The 25000-nt window shown below is 37.4% G+C and overlaps 1 protein-coding gene across 6 annotated transcripts in view; it reads right to left on the bottom strand.

Annotated features, from left to right (window-relative positions):
- Positions 1–25000, bottom strand: part of pros (prospero) — a 1677936-nt gene that overhangs the window by 1612547 nt on the left and 40389 nt on the right. For 2 of the 6 annotated variants that reach the window (XM_067089461.1, XM_067089460.1), the window contains exon 1: positions 8117–9186. The exons of 3 other annotated variants lie outside the window; for them this stretch is intronic. The gene's annotated coding sequence lies outside the window, so the exon portion shown is untranslated. Of the gene's footprint in view, positions 1–8116; positions 9187–24608; positions 24692–25000 lie in introns of those variants that run through there. One more of the 6 variants, XM_067089459.1, reaches the window with a different exon arrangement.

Below are 25000 nucleotides of genomic sequence, written 5' to 3'. Positions count from 1 at the left end.
AATTGGTATCTGTTATAGAGTCTTAGTAGAGAGTTTAGCTTTGAATTGGTACCTGATGAGTTTGGATTCTTAAAAGAGGGTTTAGCTTTGAACTAGTATCTGTTGAGTTTAAGCTAGATTCTTAATACAGGGTTTAGCTTGACTGTTGAGTTTAGATTCTTAATAGAGTTTAGCTTTGAACTGGTACCTGTTCAGTTTATTCTAAATAAAGAGTTTAGCTTTGAATTGGTAGGCCTATACCTGTTGAGTTTAGATTCTTACTACAAAGTTTAGCTTTGAATTGGTATCTGTTGAGTGTTCAGTTTCTCAAGAAGAGATTGGGTTTCTATCTTCGATGAGAAAAAATGAATAAATTTTAACATGTTAACTAACACAGTGACTCAACAAACCTCACTTCAATGACATTTCAATGACCTGAATTTCAGCTCCCAAAAATCACGAAACTGGAACATGACTTCATGAGTGATGCCAGCAATAGACTATAAACCTGTGAGCCATTAAAAAAACTATTCGGTGTATTACTGTTCGTAATTCTTTCTTGAGAGAGAGAGAGAGAGAGAGAGAGAGAGAGAGTAAATTATGGTTTCGTACCGAGAGTATGAATTAACGGAAAAAATGTTGCTTCCCTTCACTTATGGAAATAATTAAAAACAATGAGGTAAAAACGAGAGAGAGAGAGAGAGAGAGAGAGAGAGAGAGAGAGAGAGAGAGAGAGAGAGAGAGAGAGAGAGGTTAATTGTGGTTTCGTACTGACGGTATGAATTACATATGAAAAAAGACAGAACATTGTCGGCTTTTATTTACGGAAATAACAAAATAAAAGAGAGAGAGAGAGAGAGAGAGAGAGAGAGAGAGAGAGAGAGAGACTGTGAACGGTTGAACACCAGGGCAAGGCCCTCCCATGTCCTATTCTGACCACTGTCCACATTTACAAATACACAAAGGCATCAAAAGCCTATATGTGTATATGTATATGTGTATGTATGTGTGTATGTGTATGTGTATGTGTATGAATGTCCTTTCATCCCGCGCTGCTGCCACCTAGCGGCAAAAATGCCAGGAATAAAAAGGAACTGCAAACTGAACTACAAAATGTTGAAAAGGCGATAGGCGCGGCATATATATCTGCGGCCTGTAATGAGGGCGGCCTATACGGCGTCGCAAAGCCTAAGTCACATAGGCTTCGAGAGTCTCGGACGCGGGCTTTTGGGCTGGACAACGGACGGAGAGAAAGAGGGGAGGAACGAAGGAAGGAGTTAAGGAGGGTGGGGGGGGGGTATGGGGAAGGGGGGAGGGGAGGACAAGGGAAAATGAAGATGGACGACACTTGGCAACTTCCTCCGTGATGTCTTCGCCCTCTCTCTCTCTCTCTCTCTCTCTCTCTCTCTCTCTCTCTCTCTCTCTCTCTCTTCTCTCTCGCTTTCCTTGTCATCCATTCGTTTCGTTTATAAAGGCCTATTAATCTCAATAGCGTCCGACATACATACATCATACATACATACATATACATATTCATATAAATACATATAAAAGAAAGCTCCATTATCGTGACAAGAAGAAATTAGATACTAAGCATAATGTTATATATATATATATATATATATATATATATATATATATATATATATATATATATATATATATATATATATATATATAGAGAGAGAGAGAGAGAGAGAGAGAGAGAGAGAGAGAGAGAGAGAGAGAGAGAGAGAAGATGAACCAAAACAAATATACCATGAATTGAATCCTACAGCAAATATGAACATGAATTGAGAAGGATTTAAGGAACCTTGCTTAAGATCTCATACATGACATCTGACTTTGCCAAGCCATCAAAACATTAGATAATATACTCTGAATCCACGCTACTTATAACTAAAAGGAATATATATATATATATATATATATATATATATATATATATATATATATATATATATATATATATATATATATATATATATATATATATAAATATATATAAATCTCAGTATTTCGGCTTTATCTAATTCTGCTGCTTAATGCACGTCACTAAAAGTTAATATAAAATAACAAGGAATAATTATGTTGACACAGATAGACATGCGAACACAAACAAACTTTACTAGAAATGTTTCTTTAGTCTAACCAATGAATATTAAGTACATGATAGATTCACAATGGGTTACTAGTAGTAGTAGTAGTAGTAGTAGTAGTAGTAGTAGTAGTAGTAGTAGTAATTACAGCTTAAGTATGAAGGTTCTGATTGAATGGCAATCTATCAATAACAATTCAAACATGAAGCAGCCAGGACTGTGCAACAAGAACGAGATACTGATATATGCATACATAAATACATACACACACATACATACATATACGTATATATACATACACACGTATATATATATAGTTTGTGTGATTTTAAGACAAATGCCTAATACATATCCCCCAAAACTCAATCTAAATAAATGTTCCAAACTCCATATTTTCCGTCATAAATATGCGTTTACTCTCACACGTCTACGTACGCATTAATCAGTGCGATATATATATATATATATATATATATACTTATATATACACATACATACATACATACATGTATGTATACATATATGTATATACATATATAGATACATATTTATTATATACATATATATAAACAGGTATCTATATGAGTGTGTTTGCGTCGACGCCCTTGAATATTTTCAACCTTAAGCACACGACCACCGTCGACAAATTTCAGTAGTTAATACTTCAGCATGCAAAGGATAAAATCGCCGCCTTATACATCAATAAACCTTAGAGAATACAAACAAAAATTAATAGAAACTTAATGTTCCTGTGTAATTATGTGAAATAAGCCGTATTATTTTTTATTATTATTATTATTCAGTAGATGAACCCTATTCATTAGAACAAGCCCACCAAAGGGGCCACTGACTTGAAATTCAAGCTTCCAAAGAATATGGTGTTCATTAGGAAGAAGTAAGAGGAAGTAAAGGGAAATACAGAAAGAAGAGATACCACTTATTAAAAAAAGAAAAAAAATAAATTAAGAAATATTCTTTTAATCACTGACCAGAGATCATTATCTCGTTCTTGATCACAAAGGCGTCTACTGATCAGTGCCAATGCTTTTAATGTATTGGTAATCAGCCATTGTTTTTTTTTAGCAACAGTTATTATTTATAAGTTCCTGAGTTAAGGTTAAATGGAGTTAAATAAAGAAAGTTAAATAACTTCATACGACGGTGACAGATGACTGAAAATAGTCATATAATACATCAAAACATTAAAAGATTCCATTCCACGTACACATTTGTTTATCCATATACAATTATTTGCATATAAAAATTATATGTCCTTACCGTTAGATTACACAACTAATGTAGATTATAAGGGATAAAGCAATCTGGTTAGAAATTCTCTTTTACAGTGAAAAAATCCTAATATATGTGTGTGTATGTGTGTGTACATATATATATATATATATATATATATATATATATATATATATATATATATATATATATATATATATATATATATAGAGAGAGAGAGAGAGAGAGAGAGAGAGAGAGAGAGAGAGGTGAAATCTGGTCGAAAATTCACTTTGAGCACTGGCAAAATATTCCTAAAACATAACGAGAGAGAGAGAGAGAGAGAGAGAGAGAGAGAGAGAGAGAGAGAGAGAGAGAGAGAGAGAGAGAGAATCACAATGGTGATATATAAAAGATTACAGATGACGAGAGACTGTAGTAGATGTAGCTGTAGTAGCTGGCTTAGCGATAAAAAAAAAAAAAAAAGTTGAATCTCACAGAGCACGATTTTGTTACTTCCCGCAACAGTCACTATACAGCTTCTGTCTGTCTCTCTGCCTACATTTGCAACGCTATATCACAACTCTCTCGTATATGGCTTCCCATTTTTGTGCACGTTCTGCGTTCTCCGTTCCCGGAGAGAGAGAGAGAGAGAGAGAGAGAGAGAGAGAGAGAGAGAGAGAGAGAGAGAGAGAGAGAGAGAGAGAAAAATTATCAAGGCATATGTTAGACTTGTATGTTCGCATAAAATTAAATGCGTTTTTCGTATTATCTAATAAAAATGGTACGGCTCATGTATGGAAATTTATTGTGACACTAACGGCAATTAACTCATAGAACATACACACACACACACACATATAACATATATATAATCATACATAAACATATATATATATAGATATAATATATATATGTATATACATATATATATACATGCATATATATACATATATATATATATAATTATACATATACACACACATATATATACACATACACACAGACAATCAATAACATGAAGAAGCGAAGAGATCAGTAACGATAATACAAATAAGGTATGGAACATAAAGAAAATAATAAAAATAGCAAGAATACTTAATTGGAAAAGATTGCAAATCACTCGAATAACAGGGAACAATGCCAAACTGGAAATTATACGTATCTCATTAAAGAAAAATAAATGAAGATTACAATTGGCCTCCTTAATTCAAAGAATTAATTCAAATTTTATAAAAGGGAGTCCATGAGAAAAAGTGTATACAATTCAATACAAAAATACGAATTACGAAAATATATTCAAATAAATAGGAGCAAATTTCTCTATTTAAAAAATGTAATAGAAAATGATGACAAAACTAACAGAAAGGAAACAGAAATAATGAGAAAATTTCACAGAAAAGGAACGGAAATAAATAGAAAAAGCACGCAATTCAATAGGCTAACTGGAGTAAGAGAAATAAGAGCCGCTTTACCGAAAAAAACCTAGCCAATAGAAACTGAAAAGGAATCAACAGAAATACGAAGCGAATCCAACAGAAAACGACCAGCAATCAACAAAAGGACAGAATTCGATCGCCGAAGAAATAGAATTAAAAGCAGAAACAGAATTAACAGAAGGAAAACGAGCGTAATTCACCGAAACGAAAACACCAACGCTACAAGAAGTAAATAGAACCTTATAAAAAATTAACAGAATTCAATTGGGATTCGACTCAATGACGAGCGAATTGAAAAAGAAATCGATAGAATGAGGTTGAATTTCTCTCTCTCTCTCTCTCTCTCTCTCTCTCTCTCTCTCTCTCTCTCTCTCTCCGCTGAACGGAGTTCGCTTACCGATGCTCACTTTCATCATTATGTTCGGACCACAATCATATCTTTCACCAGTGGGTCATTTCACTTTGACGGAAATCAGCGTGTATTGAACGCGACACAATGGCAGATACAGGCGCCCTAAGAACAATCAGGTATACACTTGGACACGTACACAGGGATACACACACATACATACATATGTATATGAACATGCATATATATACATATATAAATTTATATACATAATTTATAAAGCACCCTCTTTTGGGATAGTCTGCTTAATTTATATATATAAATCCGCACACGCACGCACGCACACACATATTACACATATATATATGTATGTGTGTATATATATATATATATATAATATACATATATGTATGTGTATATATATATATATATATATATATATATATATATATATATATATATATATATATATATATATATATATATATATATATATATATTATAAAAAGCCATTACACAGAAATACCGGCACATCATACACACATACATAAACACGCTGAAAACATGCTACAATACACCTTCGGTCAATATAAATAGAAGGTGTATTTACAATGACCGCAAAACATTGTACAAACTCTACGGGAAAATTACCGAAACTCTTGCAGAGCAATTTGTTGTTGATGCACTCAGAAAAATATTTATTGATAAAAGATATGTTTATAATCGAGCAATCTGATAAGCTAAAGGTTTGAAATTTAAATGACTTACTAATCTTTTTGGAAACTAAAGTTCTGGTACAAAGTGACTGACTGACGTTCTGAGAGAGAGAGAGAGAGAGAGAGAGAGAGAGAGAGAGAGAGAGAGAGAGAGAGAGAGAGAGAGAGAGAGAGAGAGAATTTATAAGAATTGTTTCTCACTGACATCAGAAAAATGACTTATAGATGTTATTGATGTTATACAATCTGCTTCAGACATTATCACCGCGCTAGCAATGTGACGGTATGTTTCGGCTGTTTACAAAGGCAGTATACGTGGAATGCTTTGTGGCTCTGTACGTACGCATACACATGCATACATTCATACATTTTTGCATGTAAAAATACATACATATATATATATATATATATATACATTCATACATATATTTATATATATATATATATATATATATATATATATATATATATATATATATATATATATATATATATATATATATATATATATATATATATATATATATACACACACACAATCAACTGTATGCAGGCGAATGTACAAAACGAAGCCGCTGTCAATTCACTGTGTATATACTGCACTAGGTCTGCCGAATAAAGTAAGCTGTGTACATGTAATTGCAACAATACCTTACGTCATACGATCTTCTATTTTGCTCCAAAACGATCGTTCTTGGTCGTCGGAGCGTTTCCATGGAAACCGGCTGGCATTGTGAAATGGACGAAGTAGTAGAAGAAGAAGAAGATTATTATTATCTTATTATTATTTTTATTATTATTATTATTATCGTCTTATTCCTCCTTCTCCTTCTTCGTCTTCTTTTCGCCTCGATTCTCTTTCCAAATCTCTTCTGCTAATCTTCTTCGCACTGTTTACACTGATAACCATCCAATTCGCTCGTTTCAAAACCGTTCATTTGCTGATTTCAGTTTTTCAGAATATATTATGTTTCCGTTTTCAAATATGGTTTCTCTTGGAGGTTTCGGTTCCTCCTCTCTCGCTCTGAGCGGTTTTCAGAAACGGGGTTTCACAGACGTGAGATCTTCCGAACTAAAAAAAAATATAAACATATATTTTAATATACAACGAATTAACTCGATGTTGGACGCAAATTCTGTTTCCAAGATGTGGTTCCTTGAGAGTGTCAGTAATAGTATATAAGTCGCAGTGGTAGTAGTAGTAGTAATGATGATGATGATAGTCAGTCCCAAGATCTATCATTACAAGTAAAGTTCCCCAAGATTTCACTCACCAACATAATCCCACACACTCACTCAGTCACGCTCACACTCATTCACATTCACGTAAACCAAAAATAAGACAGATTCCTCAATCATAATTTCACTTCGAAAAGGAAAAACTAAAAAAAAAATAAATCACCTTCCTCTTAGCACCGCTAAATAATGATGATGATGGTTAATAATAATAATAATAATAATAATAATAATAATAATAATAATAATAATAATAATAATAATAATAATGGGAAAAGGGAAAGCTAGGTGATAAATGAGTGCAAAGTGATCCCAGAGAATGATGGCGTGATATACCAGGGGATAATGATATATAGGGTATCGTCTTATTGTGGAATCGTGGTCGCCGTCCAATTTAATCATGTATTTGTGCTGGCAAAGATATTCTATATATAATGCTGTGCTCTGCTTTGCTTCTGCTGCTGCTGCTGCGATGCTGCATCTGCTGTGATGCTGCTGCTGCTGTGATGCTGTTGTTCCATTGACGTTAACTTTAATCATCAATACAGTACATAATAACGTGGTAACCAGAGCCCCGTGAAGCACCAATGCGCACAGAGGGACTACATAGAGCCCAGAGCCTACAGAGCCTAGAGTCTAGAGCCTAGGACTACCGGAGGACTCTCTACCACCACCAGCAGAGGCTCTGTCCTTCTCTCTCTCTCTCTTTATCTATCTATCTCTCTATCTCTCTCTCTTTCTCTGTGTCTCTGTCTCTCTGTGTGTGTGTCTCTCTCTCCTGGCCGAATCGGAGCCGTAAATAAATTCCCGAACGCGGCCAAGTGAGAGACTCCAAAATTGATGGTTAAGTTTCCCGAAAGCAATTAAAACAGGTGTAATCCTCACTGGGTTGCCGTTTATAATGTAATGCAGCAGGAAGACAAGACTTTAGGTAGATAATATCATCATCATCATCATCATCATCATAATGATGCCTCCACCTCATTACAGACATCGAATAATTACTCATAACTGGGGATTAATGTTATGACCATCTAACTCCCATAAAGACATATAATAAACACGCACACACACACTCTATTCATCTTCGTCTCCTCCAGAGCTGCTGCTGTTCTCTGCTGCTGCTGTTGCTGTTGCTGTTGCTGTTGCTGTTTGCTGCTGCTGAGGGTGCCGCCACCGCGTCCGTCCGACTTTCGGGCGGACCCTCTCGGCCCCTGATTGGCTGAGCAGCAGCGAAGAAGTGTGACGTCACCCGAGAAATGCCAATCACGAGCCGAGATATCTGGCGAGAAACTTGGGCTGCATCTACACGTGCTTGTCGCGCGGGCAAGTCGACTTGAGGGGAAAGGACGGAGCCACACGCCACTTACTTGGGCAGCCTTCCCTGAGGAGGTGGTGGAGTAGCAGCAGCAGGAGTAGGAGGAGGAGGAGGAGTAGGAGGAGGAGTAGGAGGAGGAGGAGGAAGAGGAGGAGGAGGAGGAGTAGTAGTAGTAGTAGTAGTAGGGCTTTCGACTCCTGTCCGCCGTCTTAATTTTTTTATTATTTTTTCAGCCGTCCCTCGGCCGTGGGGATGAGGCAATATCCGTCCAAGAGTATTTTCCGCCAGTAGGGCAGTGTGGTTGGACGACTCACACAAACATTCCAACTGCGGTAGAAAGTGAGAGTCCACGGAACACACAGTTTTACATCAGCCAGCGCATGACAGGAGCGGGCCTGGCCACGGGGGAGCCCCGCCGGCGGGCCGACACACACGTACACACTCACTCACTCACACACTCACACACACGCACACACGCACGCACACAACACACACCACCACCACCGCCTCCGCCGCCGCCGCCGACGAGGGGAGAGAGAAAGAGAGAGAGGCCCTGACCAGCCACCCGACTCTCAGATGCACCAAGGACACCGTGGGTGACGGTGCTTCGACCTACTCTCACTACTCAGGCGGGAGAGACCCGCAACACCATCAGCAGCTGAAGCAGCCGCGGCAGCGGGAACGGGAACGGCAGCAGCAGTGGTGGTGGGGGGTGGTGGAGGAGGAGGAGGAGGAGGAGGACGGGAGGGGGCAGGCAGGCAGGCAGGCAGGCAGGCAGGCTGGCTGGCTGCTGGTGCTGGCGACGCGAGAGAGCTATATTATCACAGACCAAAGCAACCGCTTGCAAGTACTGGCGGCATACGGCCAGGCAGGCAGCACGTTACGGCGACAGGCACTACTTGCAACTTTTTACGCGCCTACCCGAGGGGAAGGGGGCGAGGGGAAACGAGGGGAAGGGGGAATGGAGGGAGGGAGGGGAGAAAAGGGTGGGGTGGGGGGGGAGGAGCCACCCCACCAGTCGCCACGCTGCTCCGAGGCACACAACACGTGGACGTCGATTCCTGTCAAATGAAGCTCTTTTCGGGACATGACAATCGCTAATGAGGTCGTCTTGGAGGTCCTCAGGCGATTCCTGGCATTCCGACGCCCCTGGGCAGCGAGGAAGGTCGTCCAGAAACTTTCCTTGGAGCTAATGATGTCGAAATTATGTGTAATTATCGAGACGTGGGCAAATGCACTCACCGATGCAATGCAACAGAGCGCTGCCTGATCCACGATAATGAGCCTCCCTCTTTTTCGCCGAGTCCTTCTCTCTCATCGAATTAATCTTCCTTTCGCAGATGCGCCTTGGGCAGTCAAGACGGTCAGGGCTCAACCGCTCGCTTGCAAGATGCCACGCAGCTTCGAACGGAGCGAAGGGGGGGAAGAGAGAAAGAAATCCCATCGACGTTCCTCCGGAATTAGCGAAAGGCACTAACCGTCAACTCCGCAGCGAAAAGCACAGGCAACTCTTTTTTTTTTCATTTTTCAAAATATCATGAATCGATGTCAGAACATTTGGGACAGCGCGCCGAGAGATCCCACCCCACATATACACACAACTCTCCAGTCTCTCTTTTTACTCCTCCCCCTCCCCCACCCCCAACTCTCTTTTCCAACTTAACCCCCTATCACTCTTCTCCTCCCTTTTACCTCCCCCTCTAAAACCCACCTCCTCTTCCTCCTCCTCCCCACTTCCGTTTATATATGCTAACCCCTCCCTCATCATCATCATCATCACCACCTCCATCCACAAAACCCCCAAGCCTGACCTCTTCCCCTCAATAGGGGGTTAGCAAATGTAATTAATGTTGTAAGAAATATCCAGTGGCTGACTCGATGCGGCAACGCCTCTCTATTACTGAACTAACTCTGGATAGTCACACAGTTTTCACAATTTTAAACAGTTTTTCCACAAAATGATTTCCATGACGAGATTATCTGAAACAGTTTTTCTTGTAATGGCTTTCATATAGTCACCCCGGACCAATTTTTCCCTGTAATAGCTTTCAGTACCTAGCCTGGAAACAGATCTTTTTTACTAAAATGAGTTGCAAATGAGGTCATCTGGAAAAAACTTCTTGGAATGGCTTTCCAGCCCAGGTCATCTGAAACCTGCTTCCCGAGAATAATTTCAAAATGAGATCCAGTGAAAAAAAAAAAAAAAAAAAAAGAGGCTTCCTGGAATGGTTTTCCTGACGATGTCAGCTGGAACCTGTTTTCTATAAATACATTTCAACTAGGAGTCACCTTGAAAACTTTTTTCCTTGAATATCTTTCAAGCAAATGCCATCTGGAACCTGCTTTCCCTGAATGGCTTTCGAGATCAGATCACCTGGAACCTGCTTTCCTTGAATGGCTTTCCAGATAAGATCGCCTGGAACCTGCTTTCCTCGAATGGCTTTCCAGATAAAGTCACCTGGAACCTGTTTCTCTTCAATGACTTTCAAAATGAGGTCTCATAAAACAAGCCTCTTGAAGTAGCTTTCCTGACGAGGTCATCTGGAACCTGTTTTCATCGAAAGTCTTTCAAGCAGATGTAAACTGGAACCTGTTTTCCTTGAACGGCTTTCCAGACAGGGTCATCTGAGACGTGTTTTCCTCAAATGTCTTTCAAGCAGAGGACATCCGGAACTTGTTTTCCATGAATGTCTTTCAAGTACAGGCCTTCTGGAACCTCCCTCCCTGAATGGTTTTCCATACTAGGTCATCGGGAATCTGTTCTTCCTTAATGTCTGTACAATTTTCTGGAAATGACATCAAGGACGAGATCACCTGGAGGTCACAGGGAGTATAATTTTTTCTGATCGGGAACAACATTTTGGAAAAAAAAAAGTTCATAACGAGGTCACCTGAAAAAAACTGATCTTCTTGGAAGGATTTTCGTGATGACCTATTCTGGAAAAACTTCCCGAAATGACTTTTATGGCGAGGTCTTCTGGAATAATCTTTTTCTTGAAATAGGTTTTCACGTAGAGGTCTCCTGGAATAAACTCCTTTTAAAGGCTTCTTCAACGAAGGGGCGGTCACCTGGAACAAACTTCCTAGAATGACCATCAAAACGAGGTCATCTGAATCATCCTCTCTGGAAAGAAGACGAAGATAAAATACTGGAATTTTTCTCCTAAGAAGGAATAGTTTGGGTCAGGGCGAAATAAAAACTTTAAAAAAACGACATTAAGAAAGTTACAATATCTGTCACAAAGATCCAGTAACAGACACCGATATATTGATAAATTCGCCAGAAACCACGATGAATTCAGTATCCATCGGCGCCTGGCGAAGAGTATGTGTGAATCATCATCTAGCCGTGATAAATTAGCACCCCATTTGCAAAATGGTGAGTGCTATATACATCAAAAAGTCAACATCATTTACCAATAACTTTATCAACTCACGAATCCAGTATTCATCACCACAGAGCGAAGACGATGAATCACCATTGCCTAACCTTAAAGAATTTGTTTCACAGTAATAAAATGATGACTGCCTTAAATTCTCTGAACAGCAGCACCAATAGGCAGTAAATGAGCCTCGCTGTCAAACTTTTCAGTTCCAGAGGTCCTTTATTCCTCACACCATTGGACTGTGGAACAGCTTCCCACAGGATGTCGTACAACTGGAACTTCAAAAGTTCAAGCGAGGATGCAATGCGTTACTATCATAATACTATTCTTGCATTTTAATACTTTTTTAATCTATTTATCTATTTATCAATTTTGTTTTTTTTTTTATAAGTGGGATCTCTCCTTTCTGTATTTCACTCTACTTCCTCTTAATTCTTCCTAATGAACAACATATTCTTTGGAAGATTGAATCTCAAGTGAATGGCCCCTGTGGGCTTGTTCCATATGAATAGGTGTCAGCCACTGAATAATAATAATAATAATAATAATAATAATAATAATAATAATAATAATAATAATAATAATAATAATAACATCATATGGGATCATCCCAGTCATCAGCTTGGCAAGGCGACACCTCGGGATTGCGCCATGATGGCTTAAGAGACGATTCATCTGTGCACGGACAATGGATGACCAATTCATCAAGTGTTGTGAAGCTTGGACAGAACACGATGAAATGCGTCGTCAGGGGCCGATTTTCGAGCGATATTAGGAATAACGTTGCTTCAAGGATTCAATTTGTATAGTTAAGAGTTACATTACGTCAGGCCGAATTCATATCTGTTCAGATTTCAAACTTTGAAAAGGATTGAAATTGGTGTAATATGGGAAGCAACGAACTGGTTTTGTTTAGTTTTCGTCTCTGACAAGGAATGAACTGGTACGAGAAACATTATGTCAAAACGAACACGATTTGTTCAGATTCCATACTTCGACAAGGAATGAATTGGTACGAGAAACATTACGTCAAAACGAACACGATTTGTTCAGATTTCATACTTCGACAAGGAATGAATTGGTACGAGAAACTTTACGACAAAACGAACACGATTTGTTCAGATTTCATACTTCGACAAGGAATGAATTGGTACAAGAAACATTACGTCAAAACAAAACAGATTTCATACTTCGACAAGAAAATGAATTGGTACGAAACTTTACGTCAAAACGAACTGGCTTTGTTCAGATTTCATACTTCGACAAGGAATGAATTGGTACGAGATTAGTCAAATCACGATTTGTTAAATTTCATACTTCGACAAGGAACTTGGTACGAGAAACATTTCACGAGTTGTTACATACTTCGACAAGGAATGAATTGGCGGAATGAATTGGTTTTATTACGTCAAGATGATTTAGCTCGGTTCAGATGTCACACCTTGAAAAAGAATGAATTGGTATTATACGAGAGACATTATACGTCAAGGCGAATTGCCCTCGTTCGCATTTCATACTTCCTAAAGGATTGAATAGGTATATGAACTGGCTTTGTTCAGATTTCGTACTTCGAAAAGGAATGAACTGACATACTGTAATACGAGAAACATTACGTCGAGGAGAACTTTTTTTTTAAACACTTCGAAAAGGACTGAATTGGTTTGAGAAACATTACACCAAAACGAACTGGGTTTGTTCAGATTTAACACCTCGAAAAGGATTGAACTGATATCATATGAGAGACATTCCATCAAGACGAACTGGCTTTGTTCAGATTTCACACTTCGAAAGGGACGAAATTGGTATAATATGAGAAACAATACTCCAGGGCGAACTGGCTTTGTTCAGATCGCAGACCTCGAAAAGTACTGAATTGTTATAGCAAAGAGAACTGACTTTGTTCAAAAATAATACACTGAAAAGAACTGAACTGGTATTGTACGCGAAACATTACGTCAGGGGGAAGTGGCTTTGTTCAGATTTCATACTTCGAAAGGACTCAATTCGCATGACAAGAGAAACGTTCTGTCATGGCGAGCTGGCTTTGTTCAGACGTTATACCTCGGAAAGGATTGAGCCGCTGTTATAATAGAACTTACATCAAGGCGGTCAGGCTTTGTTCAGATTACAATCTACATAAAAAAAAACATGGAATTAGCGTAACAAACATTAACATTAAGTTCAACGCTAACTGGTTTTATTTAGATTTCAGACTTCGAAAAAGACTGACTTGGTTCACAAATATTCTGCAACAAGACTGAGTTGGTATATTCGAAGTTATATTTCACCTCCGTGAACTGACTTTGTTCAAATTTCGTTCAAAAAAATTACTTTTTCTATATCTCCTTTCATATTCTCCTTCTTCCATCTTACTTTCAACCCTCTCTAAAAATGTTTCCTAATGCAACTGCTTTGAGGTTTTCCTCCTGTTACACCTTTCAAACCTTTTACTGCCAATTTCTGTTTAAGCGCTGAATGACCTCGTAGATCCCAGTGTTTGGATTTTCGCCTAAATTTCTATATTCAGTTCAATTCAAACACCGTATCATACTGAAATAACTGAATTTACGTTTTATGCTTCATGTTTGAAAGTATGAAGAAATAAGACTAACAAATAAGGACTAACATTAAGTAAGGACGAACATTATGTCCAGTTGAAAGGACCGCGGTCAAAATTTTTCATTCTTAAAACTAAACTAATTCCATGAAGCTTTAGTATTGCAATGAACAGGTGAGAGGTTAAGACTACCATTCATGCGTTAATTTCCATTCTTATTCGAAAATTAACTAAGGTTTTAAGACTACAATTACACCAAAAAGTCATTGCATGACTCAAAGGCCTGAATTCTACGAAAGATTTGTTTTTGGTGTGCATGACAATTGACATAAGTATCACTTCATATTATCTTTGATAGCCAAGCACTTCGAATATCGGTTTTATAAAAAAAGAAAAAAACTGTGATACATATGATAACGAAGTATTGGCAATTATGTGAGTTCTGAGAAATTTATTGATTTCTAATCACTCGGAGCAGCAGTAGACACCAAAATGTAAAAAAAAAAAATGCGCTTTAGGCCCCAAAATCGACATTACACACAGAAAATGTAACAAAAATGTACATCATGGCCATAAAATCGATTTTACACACAAAAATGTTGTTAAAAATGTTGTTAAAAATTTTGTTAAAAATGTATATCTTGGCCCTAAAATCGATATTACACGCAAAAATATTATTAAAAATGTACATCTCGGACCTAAAATCTATATTACAAGCAAAAATGTTAAACATGTACATCTTCGCCCTAAAATCGATATGAAATGGAAAATAGAATTTTGGCTCAAAGCCAAGCGCTGGGACCAATAAGGTCATTCAGCAATGAAAGGGAAATTGATAGTCGTTAAGAGAATATGAACAGAGGTACAGTAAAAGGGATGAAAAGGGTTGCGGCTAAGGGCCGAAGAGACGCTTCAAAGAACCTTAAGTAATGCCTACGGTGCACCGCATGAGGTTCACTGACGGCATTAGCCCCCTACGGGAAAAATCGATATTACGCACAATACCGCTGTTAAAACTGTACATCTTGGCCCTAAAATCGACATTACACACAAAAATGTCATGAAAAATGTACATCCTGACCCCAAAATCGACATTACACACAAAAATGTCATGAAAAATGTACATCTTGGCCCCAAAATCGACATTACGCACAAAAATGTCATGAAAAATGTACATCCTGACCCCAAAATCGACATTACACACAAAAATGTCATGAAAAATGTACATCCTGACCCCAAAATCGACATTACACACAAAAATGTCATGAAAAACGTACATCTTGGCCCCAAAATCGACATTACAAAAAAAAATGTCATGAAAAATGTACATCTTGACCCCAAAATCTATATTACACTTAGTTTACAAACTCCCAAGCCCTTTATCTTCGAAGATCTAAGTACGTACACACCCTGAGATCAACCTAAATAAAAAAATAATACTGATTTTACCATAAAAAAAAAAGCAAACTGCCGCAAGAATAAAGCAATAAACCTCTTTTCAATGTATACACTCTTCGACCAAAGTCAGATTAATACAGAGTCAAACGACCTCATTCAGAGAGAGAGAGAGAGAGAGAGAGAGAGAGAGAGAGAGAGAGAGAGAGAGAGAGAGAGAGAGCATTGCAACATCCATATCACGTCAAGCAACACCACGCAGAATTGTGTTCTAACTCGCCTGCACTGTTGACCCTACAAACATCTGGTCAATACGATGAATAGGTTTTTCTCGATCTATCTATTTAAATTTCTATTTTCCTTTTTTTTTTTTTTTTATAAAATCGTTAAATTGTCAAGACATCGGGAAAAACAACTAGGATTTTAAAAAAACGTCTGAGAGACAAGCACAAAAATTATAGCTTTGGAAGGGAGACCAGTGCATTAAGATACCAAGCGATCAGGCATATACACAGTAAAATTATATACCAAGAAATGCCACCAAAATTATATCAAGACATTAAATAACGTTATGGAAACAAAATAAAATTACATCTAACGTAGATATTAAAATCCATTAGACACCAAGAATTACATCTATAACTTGGGGAGCTAAAGAAAAACCCACAAAATTACATCAAGATATAGAATATCAAACGTCAAACCTACAATTAAACAATCTAGATTAAAAAAAAAAAAACTAAAAGCACGCGGTCTAAAGATAAAAAAAAACTCAGATCTATATCATTACAAAAAATTGCCATAAAAAATCAAAGTTAAACCAAAATTATAAAAAAAAAATAAAAAATATGTCTATATATATGTATATATATATATATATATATATATATATATATATATATATATATATATATATATATATATATATATATATATATATATAACCAGAAATAAATTGTATTAAGTTACTCTCATTTCAAAAGATATTTTTACACGTAATCATGCATTAGCGTCGAAAACCTCGATAATCATTACCCATTTTATTGCAACGCATCATCATAACCTAATGATCACCTTATCCCCAACGTTGAGAGTTTATTTTTTTTATCCCCGTTCACACGACCTTTGACATTGTGACGCCAGTCCCGACAACCCAATAACATAAAACACGGCGAGTGACTAAAGAGGCACTACTGTGGTTTCTCTGTCACTATACAATAACACGAGCAGCCGAGCCCGTCTGACGGGACGATTGAATGAGCGAACATCTAAGGAATTACGATACAGAATATTTAAGCCAGGTCATTAAATGTACCTTGCAAAGAGGCACCACCGGACTGGACACGTGGAAAAAGTGCACGGACGGACGCTGGGACACGCGTACACACGTACACAAGTACGAACAGACGTACGCAAGGACGTACAGACCTGGGCTCATGACAAAAACAGCATGAAAATGCAGTCTAATGCAGCTATAGAGAGGCAATTAATCATCCCCTCCAGGGGTGGCGGGAAGGCAGGAGGAGAAATAAATTTGTTGCCGTCGGAACCTATATTCCACAACTCCCCTCAGCCTCCCCTCGGAGCCGACGAACAGAACCACCCACCCACCCCACCGCCACTACAGAGCCACCTCACCCCACCCACCCACCGAAACACCCACCCACTCGACTACGGCCTCTCCTATTTTTCAACCGCAGATATGGCGGCGTCTGGCAACTTATATATCCACAGCTAGGGAGTTATAAACTTTGCAGCCTCTTCTATAGAAAACGGTAAATACCTTACTCCCCTGGATGGGTCGGTGGGTAAGGACAGGGGGAGGGGAGTAGGGGAGGACATACCCACCTCCCCCCAAAACACGGCGGGTCATTAGAATTTGAACATCAAAAGAAAACAGTTGTCAGGACGGGAATTCTCGTGCAAGCATTTTGCAGCCGGGAAAACAATAAATATATTTCTCAACAACATGACAAAGGAAAGTGCATGGCAGCCATGCAAGATGAAGTGGTTTCGACCTCCGCCCTCCCCCTCCCCAAGGACCCACCCCCAATACCCTCCCTCCCCGCCCTGCCACCCCCTGATAGCCACCCCTCCCCACACCTCTCTCGCTCGCAATTCTATTCCACTCTTTCAAAACTTGTTCAGTTCATCTGCACAACAAGTAGGTGTATGCAAATATGATATAAATATATATATATATATATATATATATATATATATATATATATATATATATATATATATATATATATATATAATATATATATATATATATATATATATATATATATATATATATATATATATATATATATATATATATATATATACATGGACCTGACCCTTCTACTTTCCAGCAAGTATTCTGGGGTGAAGCTGCTAGCCCTTCCTTCTCCACTGTCCTGGCCATGATGCATATACGACATCCGACCAACTGTCAGGCACACAGTTTACAGTATAAGTCAATAGGAGTATAGTGGGATTTAATGGCACAGGTTAAACACTCATATTATATATATATATATATATATATATATATATATATATATATATATATATATATATATATATATATATATATATATATATATATATATATATATATATATATATATATATATATATATATATATATATATATATATATATATATTTAGACACAGTTGACCAAAGCAATGAATTATGCACATGATAGTTATTCACCTGTGGGTGGATTCAGTAAGGATGGAAGAGATGAGCCAGCAACCTCCTCCCAATATCCTTTTGTATGTGTATGGGTGCGTGTGTTTATTATGTTTGCACAAACAATCCTTTGTATTTCTAAGTAATGACTAATGAGTTAAACCATGTAACCGAAACATGATTCGGCAAACGGTGATGTTTGTGACATCTCAAAACAAACAAATGTTTGTTCTCCAAGCCACTTCATTTCGATGTTTGATGTTTGTGACATATCAGACAAACAGGTCGATATTCTCCGAGAGATATCATTTCGATGTCTGATGTTTGTGACATCTCAAACAAACAAATATTTGTTCTTGAAGAGATATCATTTTCATGTGCGATGTTGGTGTCTTCTCAGAACAAATAGCTGTTCTCCAAGCTACGTCAGTTCGATGTTTGACGCTTGTGACATCTCAAAACAAACAAATGTTTGTTCTTAAAGCCCCTTCATTTCGATGCTTGATGTTTGTGACTTCTCAAAACAAATAGCTGTTCTCCAAGCCACGTCAATTCGATGTTGGATGTTTGTGACATCTAACAACAAACAAATATTTGTTCTCTAAGCGACTTCATTTAGATGCTTGATGTTTGTGACATCTCAAACAAACAAGTATTTGTTTTCCACTGGATAATTTTGATGTGTGATGTTGGTGACTTCTCAAAACAAGTAGCTGTTCTTCAAGCGATGTCAATTCGATTTTTGATGTTTGTGACACCTCAAAACAAACAAATACTTGTTCTCTAAGCGACTTCATTTAGATGCTTGTTACATCTCAAACAAACAAATATTTGTTTTCCAATAGATATTTTGATGTGTGATGTTTGTGACTTCTCAAAACAAACAACTGTTCTCCAAGCGACGTCAATTAGATGTTTGATGTTTGTGACATCTCAAAACAATCAAATATTTGTTCTCCAAGAGATATCATTTTGATGTGTGATGTTTGTAACTTCTCAAAGCAAATACTTGTTCTCCAAGCAACGTCAATTCGATGTTCGATGTTTGTGACATCTCAAACAAACAGACATTTATTCTGTAAACGAGACAAAAACACGTAAAAACTGTCTCATCATTCAAAGCATAGCATATAATGATTATAATCTGACGGCAAAATCAGGTCAGGTTCCGTGATTATAGAAGAATAAAAACTGAGGTTAAAAAGAGATTCTATTATTTCCTGCCTTATTTTGATTTGGACAAAAACAATACATAAATACTGGTGTGTATAATGTATTCCCACTTGGCGCTGCTCATACTTGCATAAGTATGGATACTTATCATATGTATGTATGTATGTATGTATATATATATATACATACATTATCATGACCAATGTATGTATGTATGTATGTATGTATATATATATACACATACATATATACTAGATGACCAACCCGGCGCTGCCTGGGAAAACACTGAATGACAAACGATAACTCTCTCACACTCTTTCTCTCACTCTCCTCCCTAACACCCCCTCTACTTTCTCTCTTTCTCTCTCTCTCTCTCTCTCTCTCTCTCTCTCTCTCTCTCTCTCTCTCTCTCTCTTTCTCAATGCCTCTCCTCTCTCTCTCTCTCTCTCTCTCTCTCTCTCTCTCTCTCTCTCTCTCTCTCTCTCTCTCTCTGTTACCCCCTTCCCACCCCCACCCTCTTTGGTGCCAGTGATGTCTTACCCCCACAGTATTCTTTTCCAGATAGTAAGTCGCATGTATACCGAAATGAGGTATGATAAATGAATATAAATAGTATGTCACATGTATACCAAGTCTGGCTGAAATTACTCAAGTGCGTTTCAGAGTTATGCTGGAACACACACACTCACATTTTCATATATATATAGATATACATATTAGATAAACAGATAGGCGGACATAGACGTTGTTATGGATATATTAGTCGCTTGTTAAACCATGTCGCTACATGAAATATAATTCACAGATAATTTATTTACGAAAAAACAGATTTTTTTTTATGGATACATCAGTTATCCAACAGCGTTATAAAGGAGATATGAAATCAGATACATTACTGTTTACCTGTCTATTTATTTACTTTTTTTTGTCTTCGGTTTTTCCGTCAGACAAACAAAAAGAAAACAGAAATAAAAACAGCTAATAAGGATTAACTCAGTCGCACGGTAAGCGACAAAAAATAGAGAGAGAGAGAGAGAGAGAGAGAGAGAGAGAGAGAGAGAGAGAGGAAGGGTGGCTCTTCTTACTGTGACGATACTGGAAAAGTCTGGGTTTGATTACATAAGCTTGTGGTTAAAAGGCTAATCAGATAACTTACAGAGAGAGGGAGAGAGAGAGAGAGAGAGAGTCAGTGAGTCTAGGTTTCATTACATAAGCTTGTGGAAAACAAGGCTAATCAGATAACCTGCTGAGAGAGAGAGAGAGAGAGAGAGAGAGAGAGAGAGAGAGAGAGAGAGAGAGAGAGAGCTCGTCCCACTATGACAATACTGAAAAAGTCTAGGTTTGATTACATAAGCTTGTGGATAAAAGGTTAATCAGATAACTTACAAAGAGAGAGAGAGAGAGAGAGAGAGAGAGAGTCTTCTTCTTTCCATGACGAAACTGTTAACAAAATGTAAGCTCGATACAAAGACTTCCGGATAAAAGGCCTCGCATACAAAACTCTGTGTGAGAGAGAGAGAGAGAGAGAGAGAGAGAGAGAGAGAGAGAGAGAGAGAGAGAGAATATAAAACCACACCAATTTATAAGGGAAAAATCGACGGGGCGAGAGACCTATTAAACGTATTTCTCCACTAACGGCACCCCGTCCCGAAATGCCTTTGCCCCGTCTTAAATTTACATCCAACAACTGTAAACAAATTTACAATCTGCCTCCACTTCAGATTTATAGGAGGCCGGGGAGTCTCTTTCTCACTCTCTCTCTCTCTCTCTCTATCTCTCTCTCTCTCTCTAAAAAAATTAAATAAATAAAAGTTAAAGATCAAGCAATATAAGCTCCGGCAATAGACGTTCTGTTGTTTTCCAGTCCAGGTATACTAGTTTAACAAAAGCCGAGGGCTAATACCTCATGTGAAGGCCATGAAATATTTCGGGTCAATTTCAGCGACGAGAGAGAGAGACAGAGAGGGTGGGGAGAGGAGGGAAGGGGGCTTTGCATCGGATGCCTGAGCTGAACGATGGTTTACGGCGAAAGGGGCTTTTCCGCTATAGTTCTCTCTCTCTCGCCGGAGGAATTCGCCCTTTTCCAAAGTTTCCCAATCGAACATTCACTCTGCAAAAAAAGAAAAAAAGGACGCTCGTCTCGACGCCAATTTCTTCCAGATCTCGACCGAAAACTCAAACGGCCAATTTCGAACGGAATCGTCCGAATGGCTTCGATCGCTTCCCACTGACCTTCGGCCCGTTTCGAAATCGCTCCGCCCACAAAATTACGCGCCAGTGTTCGCTCCTTGCCTTTTTAATGCGTTAGTTAGTATTTCATATCAATCAAAGGTATTAATAAAATGCGGCTAGATTTAAGTTAATGCAGCTTTACGCTGTGAATGATTACCGGGCCGGCTTTACGTTTAAATACACAAAAGAGAATAGAACCTTTCCGCCTGTCTGACTGTCTGCCCGTCGGCGCCGCGTCGACTATAAGCAAGAGGGAAAACGGAAGAATGGAGAGAAAAAAATTAAATAAAAAAAAATATATAAGAAAATTAATTATTTATGTGGTCAAAAGTCAATGAGGATTAAAATGAAAGAATTTGAAGGAATACTAAAAATACTTAAAAATGTTCGGAAAATTGAGAATTTTCGGAAAAAAAGGAATAATGGCAGATAATTACGGAAAAAAAGGAGGGAACGACGTGACAATTGATTTAGATAATTTAGAGAAACTACAGGAAAAATTAAAAAGGATATTCATTGAATGTACAAAAATGAACTAAATACTAGAAGGTTGTATTAGATGAACAAACAATGAACAGAAGAGATGGAAAAATAAAGAACAAAAGAGATGAACAAACAATGAGCAAAGGAGGTGAACAAACAATAAAGAAAAGAAATGAACAAATAATGAACAAAGGGAACGAGCAAATAATGAACAAAGGAGAAGCCACACAATGAACAAAGGCGATGAACAAACAATAAACAAAAGAAATAAGCAAAGGAGACGAGTAAATGATGAACAAAGCAGAAGCCAATTAACGAACAGAGGAGATGAACAAATAACGAACAAAGGCGAAGTGAAATCAAATGAGAACCGACACTGGAATGAAAAGAAGGTGGATTAAGTGAATCAAGAAGAATTAATTACTGATTGAGGAGAAACAAAAAAAAAAGAGAGAGAGAAATAAAGGGCTGACAAGAATCAGCTCTGAGCCTCGGAATACAATGAGCTGAATGTCATCTGATTCAAACCCGGAAAAAAAAAAAATAGTGACCATAATCAAATTATGAATGGGGAATCAGAAATGAGAGGAGAAACGGGGAAATGACGGCAATTATTATTATTATTATTATTATTATTATTATTATTATTATTATTATTATTATTCAGTAGATGAAACCTATTCATATGGAACAAGCCCACCAAACGGGCCATTGACTTGAAATTCTGAAGCTTCCAAGGAATATTAAGGTGTTCATTAGGAAGAAGCAAGAGGAAGTAAAGGGAAATACAGAAAGAAGAGATCCCACTTATTAAAAAAGATAAAAAAAAATTAAATAGGTAAATAGATAAAAGACGGGATACACACGTCACAACAACCATTTACCTTAGAGATTACTTTGACTGCGCAAACGGAATATCTATAAACCGGTTATAAACACAGAATGTGAAACCACTTACACCGAACAGGTTATTCAAATTAAAAGTGCACGTTTTTTTTTTTCATCGATAAAAAAACAGAAGCGCTAAGGGAAATTGCGTCCAAGCCAGGATGAGACGGATGATCATAACATAACAAAGTGAAGGAAATTACATCCAGACAGATTAAGGTTACTGAAGAGGAGGTTGGGGGGTGTTGAAGTAATCGGGTTAAAACTAAGGATACCAAGAATCACTCCAGGAACTGACAAAATAAAATTACAGTGATTCGAACACAGAAATTAGGCTAAAAGCCAAGCACTGGGACCTACGAGGTCATTCATTGCTGAAACTGAAACTGACAGTAAAAGGTTTAAAAGGCGTAACAGGAGGAAAACCTTTAGCAATCGCTTTAGGAAACAATTTTTAGAGACGGTGGAAAGTAAGATGGAAGAAAGAGAATATGAAAGGAAGTACAGTAAAAGGAACGAAAGGGGTTGCAGCTAGGGCCGAAAGGCACCTTGCAAATTACCTAAAGTAATGCTTACAGTGCACCACATGAGATGCACTGACGGCACTAACCCCCTACGAGGGAAAATTTTATTTATTAAAGAAAGATATTTCTGAGTCCACTTCTTTTCGTTCAAGTTGCCTTAAGACGAATTAATGCCAAATCAATCCACTGCTGGGTAAGGCCAATTTCCTGTACACAAGTAAAATCTCACATTGACCTGTACAGTGAGTTGCCTTTAGACGAATCTATGCATAATAAACCCACTGAGTTTTTTTAAATCAATTTCTCGTGTGCAAGTAAAATCTTACATTTACCTGTAGCCTACAGTTACAAAAATCAAATGAAACAAACCAAACTGGAGGGTGGTTAAGAAACCTCCAAAAATAAGTCTACATGACGACGATTCGAAGAAATTTGAAAATTAAGTCAGATGCAAATTTGCCACTTCCTAAAACCTAACGGTTTTTGTACAACTCAAGGAACTGTTATCACTGATTATTTTTGTATATTACCAGAATTTAACCATTTTTGTACAACTCAAGGGACAGTTATCACTGATTATTTTTGAGTGTTACCAGAACCTAACCGTTTTTGTTTAACTAAACGAACAGTTATCCCTGATAATTGTGTATATTACCAGAACTTAACCGTTTTTGTACAACTCAATGAACCGTTATCACTGGTTATTTTTGTATATTACCAGAACCTAACCGTTTGGTACAACTCAAGGAACTGTTATCACTGATTATTTTTGTATATTACCAAAACTTAGCCATTTTCGTACAACTCAATGAAGAGTTATCACTAATTATTTTTGCGTATTACCAGAATCTAACCGTTTTTGTACAACTCAATGAAGAGTTATCACTGATTATTTTTTAATAATATTCCCAGAACTTACGTTTTTTTAAGTAATTAAAAGACTAGATCTACACATGGGTAAAGGTGCATCTTGTTCTCATTCGTGTTCCATCCACACATGACCTGAAAAGATAAAAGAATAAATATTCATTAGAGAGAATAATAATGAGCTATAATAATATTACATTATTTTCAATGCATGTCGAAAAGTGAAGTAAATAAACTAAATATAATACAACTGATGCATATTTTACAGCAATATACTAAACATTAACATCTAAAGTCATATATATCAGTAATAACAAATACTCTTCAGCTCAAAGTAGTTCAATTTAAAAAAAAAAAAAAAAAAAATGCGCCGAAGTTTCTTCGACGCAATTGAGTTTTCTGTAAATCGTATAATCAAGGCCTCCGAAAATAGATCTATTTTTC

This window comes from Macrobrachium rosenbergii, chromosome 46 (genome assembly GCF_040412425.1).
Source record: "Macrobrachium rosenbergii isolate ZJJX-2024 chromosome 46, ASM4041242v1, whole genome shotgun sequence".
NCBI lineage: Eukaryota > Metazoa > Arthropoda > Malacostraca > Decapoda > Palaemonidae > Macrobrachium > Macrobrachium rosenbergii.
The sequence above is the reverse complement of the archived record's forward strand: the minus strand, read 5'-3'. Positions and strand labels throughout refer to the sequence as shown.